At 36.7% G+C, this 18,694-nt stretch overlaps 1 protein-coding gene across 4 annotated transcripts in view; it reads left to right on the top strand.

The window, feature by feature from the left end:
• Nucleotides 1-18,694, top strand: part of CNOT2 (CCR4-NOT transcription complex subunit 2) — a 110,936-nt gene that overhangs the window by 11,311 nt on the left and 80,931 nt on the right. The window contains exon 1 of one of the 4 annotated variants that reach the window (XM_079938289.1): nt 10,464-10,570. The exons of 2 other annotated variants lie outside the window; for them this stretch is intronic. The gene's annotated coding sequence lies outside the window, so the exon portion shown is untranslated. Of the gene's footprint in view, nt 1-10,463; nt 10,625-18,694 lie in introns of those variants that run through there. One more of the 4 variants, XM_079938290.1, reaches the window with a different exon arrangement.

The raw sequence follows: 18,694 nt of genomic DNA, 5'->3' as shown, positions 1-18,694 counted from the left end.
CTCTCCTATCTAAAACTTACATATATAACTTATAAAACTTATAAAATAAACTCCTCCATATCTTCAGATCCTGAACAAGATACGCCCCTTTATAATTTTTGATGGTTGTAATAATGAATAATGATTGTCAGGTACAGCAGTATGCTCAGGCATCAAATATTGATTTATGTCCACTGTGTTTATTATTCTAAGAAGAAGATGATTTGTTAGCACATTTTAGAAAAGTTTACAAAGCCAAAGTCTTTTTACTTAATTTGCTCCAATTAAGTAGAAGTCATTAGAGAATTCATTCTTCAGAATAGTCTACAACCTGAACTACGTGGTTAAATAGATTTTATTTTTATTGTATATGCCAGCCTTGGGCAAATAATGTACATGCCAAAATCCCAAGACATGGTAAAGATATGTATTTTTGCTTTTGCAAAATTAGACTGTCAGTTTTAACAGTATTTCAGAAATAGTGTTTATTTCTGATTTATCAGTTGGCACAGAAAAAGGACAGTTACGTTCCTTTGATTTCTAACATTATTCAAATTAATGTATGGAGATTTGAATTTTTTAAAGGGAAGACTCTTGTAATAGAAATGATGTTCTTTTTTTAATATAAATTTATTTATTTATTTTTGGCTGCATTGGGTCTTTGTTGCTGTGCACAGGCTTTCTCTAGTTGCAGCGAGTAGGGGTTACTCTTCGTTGCGGTGCACAGGCTTGTCATTGCCATGGCTTCTCTTGTGGAGCACGGGCTCTAAGTGCACGGGCTTCAGTAGTTGTGGCTCGCGGGCTCAGTAGTTGTAGCACATGGGCTTAATCGCTCCAGGGCATGTGGGATCTTCCTGGACCAGGGCTCAAACCCGTGTTCCCTGCATTGGCAGGCGGATTCTTAACCACTGCACCACCAGGGAAGTCCCAGAAATGATTTTCTTATAACCTATACCTATTTTGTAGTTTTGGATTCTTGAATACAGATATATATTATTGCAGCATACCAAGGAAGTAATACTGTTATTGAGTGGCTGAAGCAAATGCGAGGTTATGTGCTGAAGGAGACTGTGGTTTAAAAAAAGTAGTTATAATGGCATATACTTATTACAGAAAAAGTGGAAAATAAAGATGAGGAAAAGAAGAAAATAAAAATGACTTGCAGTCCTGCAAACTAGAAGACTGTTAACCTGGGCAAACATTATTTGTTGTTTCCACTGTTTGTGTGTGTGTGTATGTTTAAAAGCACTCCAGTCTCTTTTGGTTTTTCTCCCTGATATTAAAGTAACAAAAATGAATGTGGAAAATTAAGAGAAGTATAAAATAAGAGGAGGGATTTCCCTGTTGGCACAGTGGTTAAGAATCTGCCTGCCAATGCAGGGGACACGGGTTCGAGCCCTGGTCCAGGAAGATCCCACATGCCCCGGAGCAACTAAGCCCTTGTGCCACAGCTACTGAGCCTGTGCTCTAGAGCCCGCGAGCCACAGATACTGAAGCCCGCACACCTAGTGCCTGTGCTCCGCAACAAGAGAAGCCACTGAAATGAGAAGCCCATGCACTGCAATGAAGAGTAGCCCCCGCCCACCGCAACTAGAGAAAGCCCGCGCGCAGCAATGATGACCCAACACAGCCAAAAATAAAATAAATTTATTTAAAAATATAAAAGAGATAAAACATCCACAGACAACCAGTCTTTTCATTTTTGTAATAGGGAAATTGGGCTATACTTACTGATTTATCATCTCTGTGTTTTTTTAAAATTTACATCATAAGCATTTTCCAGTGTCATTTAGTATTTACCCAAAATATGATTCTTAATGGCCAGAGCATAACTGACCTAATGATTCCTTATTATTGAACATTCAATTTTATTTTGATTCTCCACTTATATAAGTAGCACTGTGATGAATAGTTTTGTATCTGAATTTTTGTTTACATATTTGGTTATTTCTTTAGAAAACACTTCTGTAAGTATAATTATTATTTTAAAGTATTAGAGGTACTTTCAGTGCTTATTATGTAATGCTGTGTCCTTAGTCGAATTACTTTTCAAGCTTTAGTGCCCTCTCCTGTAAAATAGGTATAATAATGATATTTATCTCGGGATTGTTAGGAGTGAATGACAGTATATGCACAGTGTTTAGCTCGGCCTGTAGCACAAAGGATACCTCTTAGAGGCTTTCCTCAACTGCTCTTTCTTAAGTAGGCCCCTCCTCCTGTAGCATCTCTTACAATTAATCATTATTTAACAGTTTGTCTCATTCCACCACTAGAGGTTGAGAAGGGATCAAGTCAGTTTTATTTACTAATGTGTATTTGAAGCCTCATATAGGGCCTGACAAATATTTGTTGAATGTATGAAAAGTTATTTTCCAAAGCTTTTAATATTTACTTGCCTTACAGCAAGGCTGTGCCAGTTTACATTCTCACCAGCTATGTGTGAATTATCTTTTTTACTTTGTCAGTGAAACTGAGTATAGTATGGTTGTGTAAAAAAAAAATTGTCCTAAATTTTGAAGGTGTAAGCTTATAATTTAAAAAAAGTTGAATTGTTTTGTTTTTCTGAAGAGTGAATCTTTTTATTGTGTAATTTGTTGTAATTTATTGTGTAATTTGTGTTTTACCTGTTTTCTGTTCATATTCTTTATTGTCAGCAATAATAAGAATAAAAATAAGAATAAGAGTAAAATAATTATAATCCTGTTGGTGGTCCCTTCCTAGGCATCCTGTGGGGAAAAGTAAGTAATATTTCCTGTGGGAAAAAGTAACTAATAATTAATATTACACAAATAAATGAAGTTAGCAAACATATAGTGGTACTGTACCAAAATTGACGACAAAGTAGTTTAAACAGGTTAAAGTGACAATGTGAAAGTTTAAGGAGATTTTTGTCTAATATACTGTAGCAACACTAAAAATGTAGCTAAGATGTTATGTTAATGCAAAAATCAGATTATATTTTTACTGTTTTCTTAAGCTTATGCTGTCTGGAGGGCAATTTGATATCCATGGATAAATGTGAAAAGATTAAGTGGTTTGCTAGTGGAGAGTATGCAAAGTAAGATTTAGGTACTTTATTAGATACTTTGTGTGTTATTTATTCATTCATTTGACAAATGTTTAACTCCTGTTATGTGTCAGGCACTGTTCTAAGGGAATTATAGTGTACAAAATAAAAAATAAAACATGGTTTGGCAGATGGTGGTGTGGGTATGGAGAGAAAGAGACCAAAGGAGTATGATGTATGTATGGGATTCAGATTTAAATTGGTCATGGAAGTCCTCCCCTAGAAAGTGATTGAGTGAGCCTGTGGTGAGGGACCAATCCCGTGCATATTCAGGAGAAAGGGGTTCCAGGAAGCGACAAAAACAAGAGCAAATGCCCTGGGAGAGGATGTTTTATGATTTGATGTATTATGATTGAAAAATTGCCGGAAGTCTATGTGGCTGGAGTGTGGTGGGAAGGGAGGAGAATGGTAGATGGGTGAAGAAAAGGTAGGGACTAGAGGTAAGTTAGGAAAGATTTTGTAAAGCCATCATAAGGTCTTTGGCTTTCACTTTATGTAAAATGATCTTACATATACTCTTCACAGTTGTTATGCAAAGTTTGTTGAATGCTTCTCATTTTACAGTTGATTAAATAAAGGTTCTGTAGGACAGCCTATAATTAACTTCTCCAAGTTCATATAGCTAATGAGTGGCAGAACTAAGATAAAAACTTAGGTCTTTGACTTCAAAGCTTATGACTTTTCTTTACACTGTTATTCTTCTTGCTCTAGTGTATTTCTGGAGGCATTCACTTTTTTTTCCCCCCTTAAACCAGGATCCATAGTGTGGATTCAGGTTGAGTGTCGATGCACACGTGTGTGACTGAAAGAAAAAAAAAAACCCTCAGAAAACAGTTTCCTTACTGCAAGATGCATTCAGATGCATTCAGATGTTTTATATATATGTTTCTATATATCATGGTAGTTTTGACTCACTTGATTTCATGGCCCACTGTTGGACTCTGTATTTTGAAAATCACTGCACTGTTTCTTTTGGAATACCAGAAGTTCCATATTTATCTATGGCTCTGAATTATGCTAAGTGTGGCTTCTATGTTTACTTAAAAAGCATTTCTTATATCTATAGAACTAGCTCTTAAATTGGGAAGCAAATGTAATGCAATTAGTAGATTACAAAAATATATATGTAACATTTGAAGATTCATATATGATTTAAATTCCTTGCAGGAAAAACTGTAACTTAGTAAGGAAACTTTAGTTGGCTGAATTAAATCTTGTAGTAAGAGGACAGGGCAGTTAAGAACAAGGAAGCTAATGCTGCTAGTATTACTATTACTGATTTCTGTCAAATGTTTATTATACTAAGATTTTTTTTAAAGCACATTAATATGTTACTTAAATATTTTAGGAAGATTTAAAATATATTTACATGTATCTCCTATTAAGATTTTGCTTTCTCAGGGCAGGACCCATTTTCATTTGGTATCTATAGGAACTAATGCCATTCTTTTTCTTTTTCTCAAGGTTTTTTCTTACCATTCTTTTTTTTTTTTTTTTTGCGGTACACGGGCCTCTCACTGTTGTGGCCTCTCCCGTTGCGGAGCACAGGCTCAGCGGCCGTGGCTCACGGGCCCAGCTGCTCCACGGCATGTGGATCTTTCCGGACTGGGGCATAAACCCGTGTCCCCTGCATCGGCAGGCGGACTCTCAACCACTGCGCCACCGGGGAAGCCCTTACCATTCTTATTTTTAAATAACTTTGTTAAGTAAGTTTACGTATAATACAAGACAGCCATTTAAGTTTTTTTAACAAGAGTTTTGACAAATTTATGTACCATGTAACCATCACCACAATCCAGATAGAAACATTCCCATCACACCCAGAGTTCTTATTCCAGGCAGTCTTCATTTGTAGCCACAGGCAAACCTCTGATTTGCTGTCTGTCACTGTAGATTAGAATTCTTTTTAGAGGTTTGAACAAATGGAATTGTACAGTATGCACTCTTTTGTGCCTGACATCTTTTGCTCAACGTAATATTTTTGCTTCCTCAGGGTTGTTTCGTGTACCAATCACTCATTTCTTTTGGATAGTTTTTTGTTGTGCTCTTGTAACTGGGCCTAAAAACATGTTGGTTGAATGAATGCGTATTTGGTACAGTGAGTATCCCTCCCTCCACAGTTTTGCTGCATTTCTTCCTCTATCATGAGGACGCTAAATCCTCTTCCAGATTGTGTGTTGCTAGACTTAAATTTATGTATCGATTATGTGAAGGTGTGATTTAATAGTAAAAAATGTTAAAGGTTTACAGCTAAATGACCTTGACATGAAACCTTGTCCTTGTTCTACCATCCTATACATACAGGCAAGTTACTTAACCTTTCTGAAGCTTAGTTTCCTTTTTTCTAAATTGGAGGTAATTATACTTAACTTGAATATTGTTGAAGTATTAAAGGTGTTGTATATAAACATTGTATGTAAAGCAAACATACTAGGCTCTTGTAAAAATAGGAGTGTAATTCAATGGTGTTTATTGGGTGGTGGTGTCTAGCATCTCCTTTTTACCTACTTAACAAAATTGTGCCTACCCATGTAGCTGCAGTTTTGTATTTTTTATTAGTATTCATTAGTAATTTGAAGAAACACGTGTTTATGCATACTAAAAGTTTCATCTAATGAAAGTGATTAAGGTCTTGATTAGTTTACTTTAGTCTGGGGTCCCCAACCCCTGGGCTGCGGACTAGTACTGGTCCTCTGCCTGTTAGGAACCAGGCCACACAGCAGGAGGTGAGCGACAGGTGAGTGAGCGAAGCTTCATCTGCTGCTCCCCAGCTGCTCCCCATCGCTCTATCCCCATCACTCGCATTACTGCCCAAACCATCTCCCCGCGCCCCCCGCCCCCGTTCCCCGCCGGTCTGTGGGAAAATTATCTTCCACAAACTGGTCACTGGTGCCAGAAAGGTTGGGGACCGCTGCTTTAGGTCACAAAATCTCTGCTAATTAAAATTCTAATAAAAATAATAAGTCATAAAACTGTTTTAACAGCTTGGAAGGCTTAGTAAATTATAAAGAATGGGGAAAAAGACCAGTAATATCAACTCTTCGTTATTGGTGGATAATTATTTCAGAGTAATATGCTAGTGGGGAGTAAGCAACCAGGAAACTAACGTTTTTTTCAGTTACGTTCTGTAGTAGGTGCTGTTCTCTTACCGTTTATTCATTCAGCAAATTTTAATTAATGCCTGCTAGGTAGCAGATACTTTTCTAGGACATACTTTTCCACCTCACTTTTGTGGACTTTTGAGATTGATGATGATGATGGTGGTTATTTTAAATCCTCTGTATGTTTGTTGAGTGCAGTAATATTTTTATTTGGCCTTGGAACTGAGGAGAGTTAATGTGGGTTTTAGCAGATTAAATCAGTAGTGTGTACTTGTGGCCAGAAGATAGTTTTAAACTTATGTAAATAACTAAAAAGTTATTAAATTTTATATTTTGACCATAAACATTGATTGTGCTTGTATCAAATTGGACTTGACCTTTGGAAAGAACAAATTAAAATGTTAGGGGAATAATAGTAGGTTTTGCTGCTTGTGTATGGTATGTAGAAATTTGAGAATAAGGACACCAAATTTTGAAGGATATCTTTTAGTTGTTTTTTCACTACAAAATTTTAGTTTGCCAATATGTCACATTTTTTAAAAGCTTTTACAGGATGAGTCTAATTGATTTGTTGTCTTATTGATAACTGTTTAAACCAAATATTGATAACTGTTTAACTGCACAATCAGTAGGAAAAAGTTATTAGATGAAAACAGGACAAAGGATGGTTCAGTCTGACAATGTGTAATGTAGAAGAAGAGTTAACAGAAAAAGTACAAAGTGGAAATTAAGTGGGGTTATACGTGGTAAAAAAGTGGGACAGATGATAGAGTAAATTGTGCCTTTGAAGATAGAAAAAAATGAGTTAAGATTCTTAAAAACTGGTATTCAGTTTTTAGGCATTCAGATAGACTAGAAATATCTTCATTTAGGTTAATCCTGAGTGCTTTATACCCCAAGGGATCAATGAAGATAGGAGTGTGTTCGTTATTTCAGTATTTCAAAAATCAAACCTAATTAAAATTAGTATTCTTGGCTTTTCGTAAACAGTATATCAGTTTATGGTAATAGTGGTCATTTTCTGTAGATTAAAATCCCTTGGTTAGTTACATGTGTTTAATAAAGAGAGAAAACTATTTTATTTAATAAGATGATAAATAGGAGAAAATACTTTTGAGTCCTTACTGAACAGGTGAGCCTTTTTACACACACACACACACACACACACACACACCCATCCTTTGAATGATGACTTACCAATTGTAATCTCAGAAAGTAATTCCTATTACTTTTATCCAGTATACCTTTTGCAATATCACAATACTCTCTGTCTGGCTTAACATTTATCACTATCAAAAATCATTTCTGTTCATTATTTTCTAGCTACATGAAAATTCCATGAGAGCAGGTATCTTTCCTGTCTTATTTTTACTTAGTATCTTGACTGTATCTCCAGCACCTAGAGCAATGTTACATCCCACCAGCGATGTATGAAGGATCCAGTTTTTCCATTTCCTCTCTAATACTTGTCTACTTTTGTGAATGTAGCCATTCTTGTGTGTTTGATCTCATTGTGGTTTTTATTTGGATTTCCCTAATGACTAATGGAAATCTGTTAATCTATTTAAAAAATCCTGTTGGGATTTTGATTGGCATTGTATTTAATTGATCTATAGATCAATTAGAAGAGAGTTGACATCTTAATTATATTGCTTTCCAATTCTTAGACATAGTATGTCTTTTATCTCATCAGTGTTTCATTGTTTTCACCATACAGAACCTGCACATGTTTTGTTAGATTTATAACTATGTATCTCATATTTATGCCTGAATGTCTAATTTTGAGGAAACTATTTGGAGCTGTACTAGCTATTCCTAGCATACAGAAGTAGGATTTTGTTCATATCTTGATCTTGCTTTTGACCTTGCAAAACTTACATAGTAGTTCTAGTTTTTTTGTAAATGGTTTAGCATATTTTACTCAGGCAGTCCGTGCCATCTTCAGATAGGGAAGATTTATTTTTTCTGTTTTTCCAATCTCTGTTTTTTTGTTTGTTCATTTCTTTTTCTTGCATAATTGTACTGCCTGGGACATCCTTGCCTGATTTGTAGTCTTAAAGTGTTAACAGCTTTATTAAGTTGTAATTCACATACCATGTTTTAACTCACCCATCTAAGATGTGCAGTTCAGTGGTTTTTAGTATTTTCACAGAGCTTTGCAAACACCACCACAGTTAATTTTAGAGCATTTTTCTCACCTCAGAAAGAACTCTTATACCCTTTAGCGGGCCCTCCCCTTTTCTTTCAACTCCCACCTCCGCCCAGCTTCAGGCAGCCACAGATCTACTTTCTGTCTCTACGCACTTCCCTATCCTACACATTTCATGTAAGTGGAATACATGGTCTTTTGAGACTGGCTTCTTTCACTTGGCATAATGTTTTCAAAGATCATACATGTTGAAGCATTTAGCAATATCTTAATCCGTTTATTGCTGAAGAATATGCTGCAGTATGGATACATCCCATTTATTCATTTATCAGTTGATGGACATTTCCATTGTTTCTACTTTTTGACTATTATGAATAATGATGTTATGGATATTGTGTACAAGTTTTTGTATAGATTTTCATTTTGTGTATGTTTTCATTTCTCTTGGTTGCATACATAGTAGAATTGTTTGGTCAAATCATGATACTGTGTTTAACCTCTTCAACTGCCAGACTATTATCCAAAGCAGCTGTACCATTTTTATTTCCACCAGCAGTGTGTGAGAGTTTCAATTTCTCCAAATCCTGGCTAATACTTGCTATTATTTGTCATTTTTATTGTTGTCATCCTCCTGTGTATGTTGTAGATACCTGATTTACATTACCCTGGTGGTTAATGACATGAACATTTTTTTGTGTACATATTTGGCTACAAATATGTGTTGTCTTCTTTGGAAACATGTCTATTCGGATCCAGATCGTTTGTTTAGTTTTAAACTAGTTTTAAACTAAACTAGTTTGCCTTTTTATTAACCAGTTGTAAGAGTTCCTTGTATACTCTAGGTACAGATTCCTAACTAGATATGTAATTTTCAAATATTTTCTCGCATTCTCTGGGTTTTATTTTTACTTTTTTAATGGTATATTTTCATCACAAACGTTTTTAATTTTGATTAAATCCAGCATATTATCTTGTTACTCATGCCATCATGTTGAAGAACCTAAGGTCACGAAGATTTATCCCTCTGTTTTCTAAGAGTGTTATAGTTTTAGCTCATGCATTTATGTTTACAGCCCATGTGAATTAATTTTTGTATGTGATGTGAGAAAAGGGGTCCAGCTTGATTCTTCTGCATGTGGGTATTAAGTTGTCCCAGCACCATTTGTTGAAAAGACTATACTTTCGCCCATGGAATTATCTTGGCATCCTGTCTAAAATGAAATGACCATAAAATGTCAGGGTTTATTTCTAGACTTTCAATTCTTTTTTGTTGCTATATCTGTTTTCAAGTCTGGAAGAATGAATCCTTCAACTTTGTTCTTTTTCAAGATTGTTTTTATTAGTCTGAGTGCCTTGAATTTTTGGAATAACTTGTCAGTTTCTTCAAAGAAGCCAGATTGTTTTGAGTCAGTAGATCAGTTTGGGGAGTATTGCCATCTATGTATTCTGGTCTTTGTACTGTCTTTTCCATTTATATGATTGATCTTTAGGTTTTTCAACAATGTTTTATAGTTTTCAGAAGATAAATTTTGTAGTTCTTTTGTTAAATGTATTCCCAAGTATTTCATTCTCTTTGATGCTTCATAACTGGAATTGTTTTCTTAATTTCATCTTCAGATTGTTCATTGTTAGTATATAAAAATGCAGTTGATTTTTGCATATTTGTTTTATACTCTGCAAACTTGCTGAACTTTTTTTTTTAAATAAATTTATTTTATTATTTTTGGCCGTGTTGGGTCTTTGTTGCTGTGCGTGGGCTTTCTCTAGTTGTAGCGAGTGGGGGACTACTCTTTGTTGCAGTGCGCGGGCTTCTCATTGCGGTGGCTTCTCTTGTTGTGGAGCACGGGCTGTAGAGCGCACGGGCTTCAGTAGACGCGGCACGTGGGCTCAGTAGTTGTGGCTCACGGGCTTAGATGCTCCGCAGCATGTGGGATCTTCCTGGACCAGGGCTTGAACCTGTGTCCCCTGCATTAGCAGGTGGATTCTTAACCACTGCGCCACCAGGGAAGCCCTGCTGAAGTCTTTTATTAAACTATTATAAAATCTATTACAGACGGTCCCCAACTTATGATTGTTTGACTTGAATTTTCAACTTTACAGTGGTACAAAAGTGATATGCATTAAGTAGAAACTGTACTTACAATTTTGAATTTTGATCTTTTCCCAGGCTAGCGATATATGGTAGGAAACTCTCTAGTGATGCTGGGCAGCAGCAGCAGCAAGCCACAAGCTCCCAGTCAGCCACGTGATCATGAGGGGAAACAACCAATACAGGCATACCTTTTTTTTATTGTGCTTCGAAGATATTTTGTTTTTTACAAATTTAAGGTTTGTTGCAACTCTGCGTCGAGCAAATCTGTTGGTGCCAGTTTTTCCAACAGCATTTGCTCACTTTGTGTCTCTGTGTCACATTTTGTTAATTCTTGCAATATTTTAAACCTTTTCATTATTATTTTGTGTGTGATCAGTGAGCTTTGATGTTACTGTTGCAAAAAGATTATGACTTGCTGAAGGCTCTGATGATGGTTAGCAATTTTTAGCAATAAAGTATTTCTTAACTTATTATTTTAATTGAAGTAGAGTTGATTTACAATGTATTAATTTCTGGTATACAGCAAAGTGATTCAGGTAGGGTGTGTGTGTGTGTGTGTGTGTGGGTGTGGGTGTGTGTATTGTTTTTCAGATTCTGTTCCATTATAGGTTATTACAAGATACTGAATATAGTTCCCTGTGCTATATAGTAGGACCTTTTTTATCTATTTTATTTTTTTGTAGTGTGTATCTGTTAATCCCAATCTCCTAATTTATCCCCCTCTTCCCCTTTGGTAATCAAAGGGTAAGTTTGTTTTCTATGTCTGTGAGTCTATTTCTGTTTTGTAAGTAAGTTTATTTGTATCATTTTTTTAGATTCCACATATAAGTGGTATCATATGATATTTGTCTTTCTCTGTCTGGCTTACGTCACTTAGTATGATAATCTCTGGGTCCATCCATGTTGCCGCAAATGACATTATTTCATTCTTTTTTATGGCTGAGTAGTATTCATATATATATATATTCCTATATATGTAAGAATACATACACACCCATATATATGTATGTATGTATATACACCACATCGTCTATCCATTCATGTGTTGATGGACATCTAGGTTGTGTTATTTTTATATTTGCAGTCTGACAGTCTGCAGTTTGATTGGATTCTTTAATCATTTATTGATACATTTAATATTGGTATTGGTGTAGTGGAATATATGTCTCCCATATTGCTATATTTTCTGTATGTTTTCATTTCTTGTTGTTTTGTTCCTCCTTTACTGCTTTCTTTTGCATCAAATGGTGTTTTTCTACTATAACATTTTAGTTCCTTTAATGTTATTTACACTATATTCTTTTATATTATTTTTTTAGTTGTTGCACTAGGGCTTACTGTATTCTTATTAGGATTTACTTCAGATGTACTAATTTAGTTCCAGTGAGATACAGAAATTTTATTCCTGTATAGCTCTATTCCCTCTTCTCCCTTTTTGTGCTGTTATTGTTGTACATATTGCAGCTGAATATTTTATAAACCCAACAATATGTTGTTATTATTTCATATGATTTTATCTTACTTAAAGAAACTCAGAAAAGAAGGGAGAGCAAGTATATTCCCAGAATAAGGCTTATTCATTCATCATTTATTAATCTTTGGATATTTTGTTGAATTTGATTTGCTAATATTTTGTTGAGGATTTTTGCAAAAAATGAGGAAGATTGGTCTTAAAGATTTTTTTTCTTGTATACTCTGGTTTTGGTATCAATGTAATGTTAACTTCTTAAAAGTGACTTACAGAATAATCCCTCCCATTCTATTTTCTGGAAGACATTGTGTCAGATTGGCACTATTTCTTTTTTAGAAATGTTTGGAAGAATTCACTAGTGAAACCATCTTGACCTGGAGGATAACTGTGTGAATTAAATTTTTTCAGCAGATTTAAGACTATTCATGTTGTGTCTTAGTTTCGGACATTAGAAGTCTGAAATCAAGGTACCAGCTGGGCCATGCTTCTTTTCGAGGCTCTGGGGAAGAATCCTTTATTGCTTTTTCTGCCTTCTGGTTGTTGTCAGCAGTCCTTGATGTTCCTTGGCTTACAGCTGCATCACTTCTATTTCTGCCTTCATTTTCACTTGGTTATCTTTCCTCTGTGTATGTCTCTATGTCTCTATTTCCTTTTTTTTTTTAAATAAATTTATTTATTTTTTGGCTGCGTTGGGTCTTCATTGCTGCATGCGGGCTTCCTCTAGTTGCGGCGAGCAGGGGCTATTCTTCGTTGTGGTGCGTGGGCTTCTCATTGTAGTGGCTTCTCGTTGCAGAGCATGGGCTCTAGGCGTGCGGGCTTCATTAGTTGTGGCGCATGGGCTCAGTAGTTGTGGTTCGCAGGCTCTAGAGTACAGGCTCAGTAGTTGCGGCACACGGGCTTAGTTGCTCCGCGGCATGTGGGATCTTCCCGGACCAGGGCTCGAACCTGTGTCCCCTGCATTGGCAGGCGGATTCTTAACCACTGCACCACCAGGGAAGTCCTCCTTTTTTCTTAGAAAGATACAGTCGTCATTAGATTTGGGCCCACGCAAATTGAGTATTACCTCCTCTTAATTTGACCGCATCTGCAAAGACTTTATTTCCAAATATTGTTACATTCAGAGATACCAAGGATTAGAACCTGAATATATCTTTATTGGTACACAACTCAACGCACTACAGTTATTACAGTTTATAATCTTGTCACCAGGTAGTTCCCGTTCCTTGCATCAATCTATGCTGTAATTGTCATATTATATCTACATGGTTCATATACCCCTTCAGACAGTGATGTAAATTTTCCTTTAAATTATCACACATATTTTAAAGAATTTAAGAAGAAAAGAATAGGGATTGGCAAACTATGACTATCGGCTAAATACAGCGTGCCACCTGCTTTTATAAATAAAATTTTATTGGAATACAGCCACAGCTCTTAGTTTATGTATTTTCTGTGGGTTCTCTTGTGCTGTAAGTGCAGAACTGATTAATCACAACAGAGACTTTTGGGCCTGCAAAGCCTAAAGTATTTATCATCAGGCTGGCCCTTTACAGAAAAGTTTGCTGTTTCCTGGTCTAGTATACATTCCCACATATTTGCCATTTTTGTTGTTCTTCATTCAGGAAATTCTAAGCTTCATTATTTACCTTTGTCCAAAGAAACTTCCTGTTTTTAGAGCAGGTTGGCTCATGATGATTTATCTTAGTTTTCTTTCATCTGAAAATGTATTTATTTCACCTTTATTTTTTGAAGGATACTTTTGTTCCATCTACATTTCTGAGTTGACGGTTCTTTTCTTGATAGCATTTAGCTAGAGTTAAATAGTAGTAGCTACCTTCTTTAGGTGGTTCACAGACTCTCCAGTTTGTTAGTTTCTGCTTTCTATTGTTTCCTTGATATTGATACTAGCTGTTATTTGATATCTACTGTTGTGCTTATGCTGTTGTACTTATCATAGATCAGGAGGGAAGTAAAAATTTCACTTTACCCATGTCTCTCTATAAAGTGGGAAAATAGACCAAGAAGTACATGTTTCAGGAAAAGTGGGAGAAACAATATATTTTAATAACATTTGGAATATTCAGGTATTTGGGCTATTTCTATGCATTCAGTGCAAGGAATTGTGTCTTGTGCAGAGTTGTCTTTGCCCTGTCTTGCTTTGTTATAGCCAAGTCACATCAAAGTTCATTTAGCCTTGGATCCTGAGCCAGAAAACCTGGATTCTGTTTTCTCTGGCTCTGTCACTAATTAGCTGTGTGTGTGACCTTCAACACTCCCACCAGACCACAATTTCTTTATCTTTAAAACAAGAAGTTTCAACTGAATATGCTCTGAGGCCTATTCTTTTTCTTAATTTGCTGTGCTTTCTGTTATCCTCTGCAAACAACCTTATTCTTCTTGCCCTAAAATTCTGACCCAGGTGTTCTTATCCTTTTTTGGGCTATGAACCCCTTTGGCTCTCTGGTGACACATGTCGACCCTTTTTCAATATTTTAGGTGTGCAAAATTAAATATGCATGCTTATGAGGACACCAGTTATATTAGAATATGGTTTTTAAAATATCAAATAAATAAATTCAGTAATGTGCATATCAACAATGTCCAGTGGTGTATAGTAATTTTTAGGCTAGTAATGAACATAAATGAAAATTTGAGATTTGAAGCAACTAAAGTGTTTTGAAAATGTCTGTAGTTTCTAATGGTAACAAAATCACAGGTAATACCACTGTGGCTTGTTGATTACTTTTTTTTTTTAACTTTTTTTTTTGTGTGTTGTGTGGTACGCGGGCCTCTCACTGTTGTGGCCTCTCACTGTTGTGGCCTCTCCCGTTGCGGAGCACAGGCTCCGGACGCGCAGGCTCAGTGGCCATGGCTCACGGGCCCAGCTGCTCCGCGGCATGTGGGATCTTCCCGGACCCAGGCATGAACCCGTGTCCCCTGCATCGGCAGGTGGACTCTCAACCACTGCGCCACCAGGGAAGCCCTACTTTTTTTTTTTAACACTTTTTAAAATTGGGGTATAGTCGATTTATAATACATTAGTTTCAGTTGTACAACATAGTGATTCCAAGTTTTTCTAGATTATACTTCATTTAAAGATACTCTAAAATATTGGTTATATTTCCTATGCTGTACAATATATCCTTATAGCTTATTTATTTTATACCTACTAGTTTGTACCTTTTAATTCCCTATCCTTTGCTTGTTCTCTCCTCTTCCCTCTCCCCATAGAATTACATGGTAACCACTAGTTTCTTCTCTGTGTCTGTTTCTGTTTTGTTATATTCATTCCTTTGTTTTATTTTTAGATTCCACAATAAGTGATAACATACAGCATTTGTCTTTCTCTGTCTGACTTATTTCACTAAGCATAATACCCTCCAGGTTCATTTTTCATGTTGTCGCCAGTAGCAACATTTCATCCTTTTTTATGGCTGAGTAGTATTCTGGTGTGTGTGTGTGTGTGTGTGTGTGTGTGTGTGTGTGTGTGTGTGTGTGTGTGTGTGTACACACACCACTTGTACTTTATCCATTCATCTGTTGATGGACACTTTGGTTGCTTCCTTATCTTGGTTATTGTAAGTAATGCTGCTATAAACATGGGGGTGTGTGTATCTATTCAAATTAGTGTTTTTATTTTCTTCAGATAAATACCCAGGAATGGAATTGCTGGATCATTGGTAGTTCTGTTTTTAGTTTTCTGAGGAATATCCATACTGTTTTCCACAGTGGCTGTCCAATTTACATTCCCACCAACAGACTACAAGATTTCCCTTTTTTCCGTATCCTTTATTTGTGGTCTTTTTGATGATTATCACTTACTTTTTTTTTGAATGTTTGAATTTTATTTATTTTTTATACCTCAGGTTCTTGTTAGTTATCTGTTTCATACATATTAGTGTATATATGTCAATCCCAACCTCCCAGTTCATCCCACCACCACCACCTCCGTATTACTTACATTTTTAATTAAAGATATACCAAATTTCAATTAGAGGTTAGTAGAATAAGGATGTAACTTTTTTCCATCCAAGTTCATACCCTCTGTGTTCGATCAACGAACTCTGAATTTTTTATTTTTATTTTTTTTTTGGCCGCACCGCATGGCTTGCAGGATCTTAGTTCTCCCACCAGAGATTGAAGCTGGGCCATTGCAGTGAAAGTGCCGAGTCCTAAGCACTGGACTGCCAGGGAATTCCCAACAAACTGAATATTTTTATTTATTTATTTATTTATTTTTTGCGGTACGCAGGCCTCTCACTGTTGTGGCCTCTCCCGTTGCGGAGCACAGGCTCCGGATGCGCAGGCTCAGCGGCCATGGCTCACGGGCCCAGCTGCTCCGCAGCACGCGGGATCTTCCTGGACTGGGGCACGAAGCCGTGTCCCCTGCACTGGCAGGTGGACTCTCAACCACCGCGCCACCAAGGAAGCCCAAACTGAATATTTTTAGAACATAGGTTAAAACCTCCTCTTCTTATCAGTCTGGCAAGACATTTTCTTTTTTTATCAATTTATGGCTGCATTGGGTCTTCGTTGCTGCGCGTGGGCTTTCTCTAGTTGCGGAGAGTGGGGGCTACTCTTGGTTGCGGTGCGCGGGCTTCTCATTGCAGTAGCTTCTCTTGTTGCAGAGCTCGGGCTCTAGGTGCACGTGCTTCAGTAGTTGTGGCTCGCGGGCTCTAGAGCACAGGCTCAGTAGTTGTGGCGCACAGGCTTAGTTGCTCTGTGGCATGTGGGATCTTCCTGGACCAGGGCTCGAACCCGCGTCCCCTGCATTGGCAGGCAGATTCTTAACCACTGCACCCCCAGGGAAGTCCCAGTCTGCGAAGACATTTAATTTAGTGTCTACTGTGTGTTAGGTAAACGTAAATTGTGTTTAATAAATATTAAATACATTTCTCAATGAATGAATATTACTATTAAAGATGTGAATGTTACTGTAACTTTGTGTTATTCATTGCTTTATAACTCTGTGGAGAATAATTTGGAAACATGGTTTCTGACCCCAGGGTCTGTACAAATGGAGTTTTTATTACAGAAATAAATTCTCTTGTTCTTTGTTTCTTATGGGCATTTCTAATTGAGTCTGTATTTACTACCTGGGATATAGTAAAGTTCCTTAAATAATTTTGGTAGGAAGTTAGAAAAGAATATGATTATTAGTATCAAGGATATTTGGCTGTTTTAATACTGAATAATTGTTCCAGAATGTCTGGTAAATTTCTACTTGAAATAATTTGTCTAGCTAGTATTTCTTAAAAGGGAATACAAATACCTCTTATCAATGACACACTACTATAGTTATTCTTAATAGGATGTATGATAAAATGGAACTTGGCTGTTATGCATATTAAGCAAATAGTACATTTTGTCTGTATTGCCTGAAATTTTTGAATTGTGGGGTTTTGTCATTATTCTTAATTCATTAGCAGTAAAACAACTAAAGGTTGTAAAGGTTCTTTATAGTTTGTGTTCTCTTATTACAGTGCTACCTGGCCAGAGTTGAGACTGAGTAGACTCATACTCCTACTTCTTTGACTCTCGGTTTACTCTAATCTTCTCTCCTGGAAACATATGTGCTAGGCTTTTTTGTAGGACTTTTTAACTGCCTCCCCTGGACCACCACCCCACCTCCCATAGAGGAAGAATATATGTTTGTTATATACAGAATCTGTCACATGCAGAGGTGTGTTGGTGACGTGTGTCCTTATTAACAAGCCTCCACTGAAGTGACATGCTCTTAAACCATTGCTTTCAATTCCTGTAGTTCCAGAGTATTCTGAGCACTTACAGCTAGTGAACTACTCTAGCTTACTCATGTACCCTAAGAATCAGCTGTTTTTATGCCGGTGTTAATACAATTTTTAGTTTAAGTATGATCTAAGCTAATGAAATATGAGTATAGAAAGAACTATCGTTTTAAGCTGTTTGTATATGCTTTGGAAAAGTGAGGTAGATGCCTTGGAAAGACTTTACATAAAATGGTTTAAAAATTACTAAAGGATTAGGTGTGGATAAGCCTAAAGGTTTAGGAAGCTTTTGGTTCGACTGACTAAAATTTATTTTCTCGTGTCTCTGGAGGAATGGTCATTTGTGTGTTGGTTAATGCAACAGCTAAGTGATTGAGGCCAGAGCCAAATTCTTTTCATCTTTCTGTTCTGCCATTATTAGAGTGTGAGATTCTCCTTAAGCTAACTCTCCACAGATTTAGTTTGTTTGTTTTGGCCACACGTGCGGCTTGTGGGATCTTAGTTCCCTGACCAGGGATTGAACCCTGGGCCCTCGGCAGTGAGAGCGCAGAGTCCTAACTACTGGACCGCTAGGGAATTCCCCAAGCTAGCTCTCTTGCGGTTGAAAGATGGCTATAGTAGGTAGTTCTAAATGTGATAGTCTGATATAACAACATCTAGGGGAACAAAGGGGGCTGTCTCTCTCTCCTTTCCTAAAATCCTGCAATCAGATTTCTCCTCTCCTCTTTCTCCTAGTATCTCACTGGCCAGAGTTGGTTCAAATGCCCTTACACAAATCATTTACTGACAGGGGCATGGGGGTGGTTGGGTAGCATTATCATATTTACTTAAATCAATCAACATTTCCTCTTAAGTCATGTGGGAAAGCTTGAACCACTGAACAACTATGGCAGTCACAGGGAGAAGGACTGGACTGTTAGGGAGTCAACCAGGAGTGTCTGCTGTAGAGAGACAATTTAAAAAGTAGAAAACATGCAAAAATTCAGAAGGATGTAGAAACTGGACTTCTTTAAGGAATTTTGAAGCTTCCTTCTTACAGAATTGTATAAAGATAAGGTACATTGAATGTATTCATTTCTGTGACTGGG

The sequence above is a fragment of the Stenella coeruleoalba genome (assembly GCF_951394435.1).
Source record: "Stenella coeruleoalba genome assembly, chromosome: 11".
Classification (NCBI taxonomy): Eukaryota; Metazoa; Chordata; class Mammalia; order Artiodactyla; family Delphinidae; genus Stenella; species Stenella coeruleoalba.
Note: the sequence above shows the minus strand (reverse complement) of the source record. Positions and strands in the feature narration are given on the sequence as shown.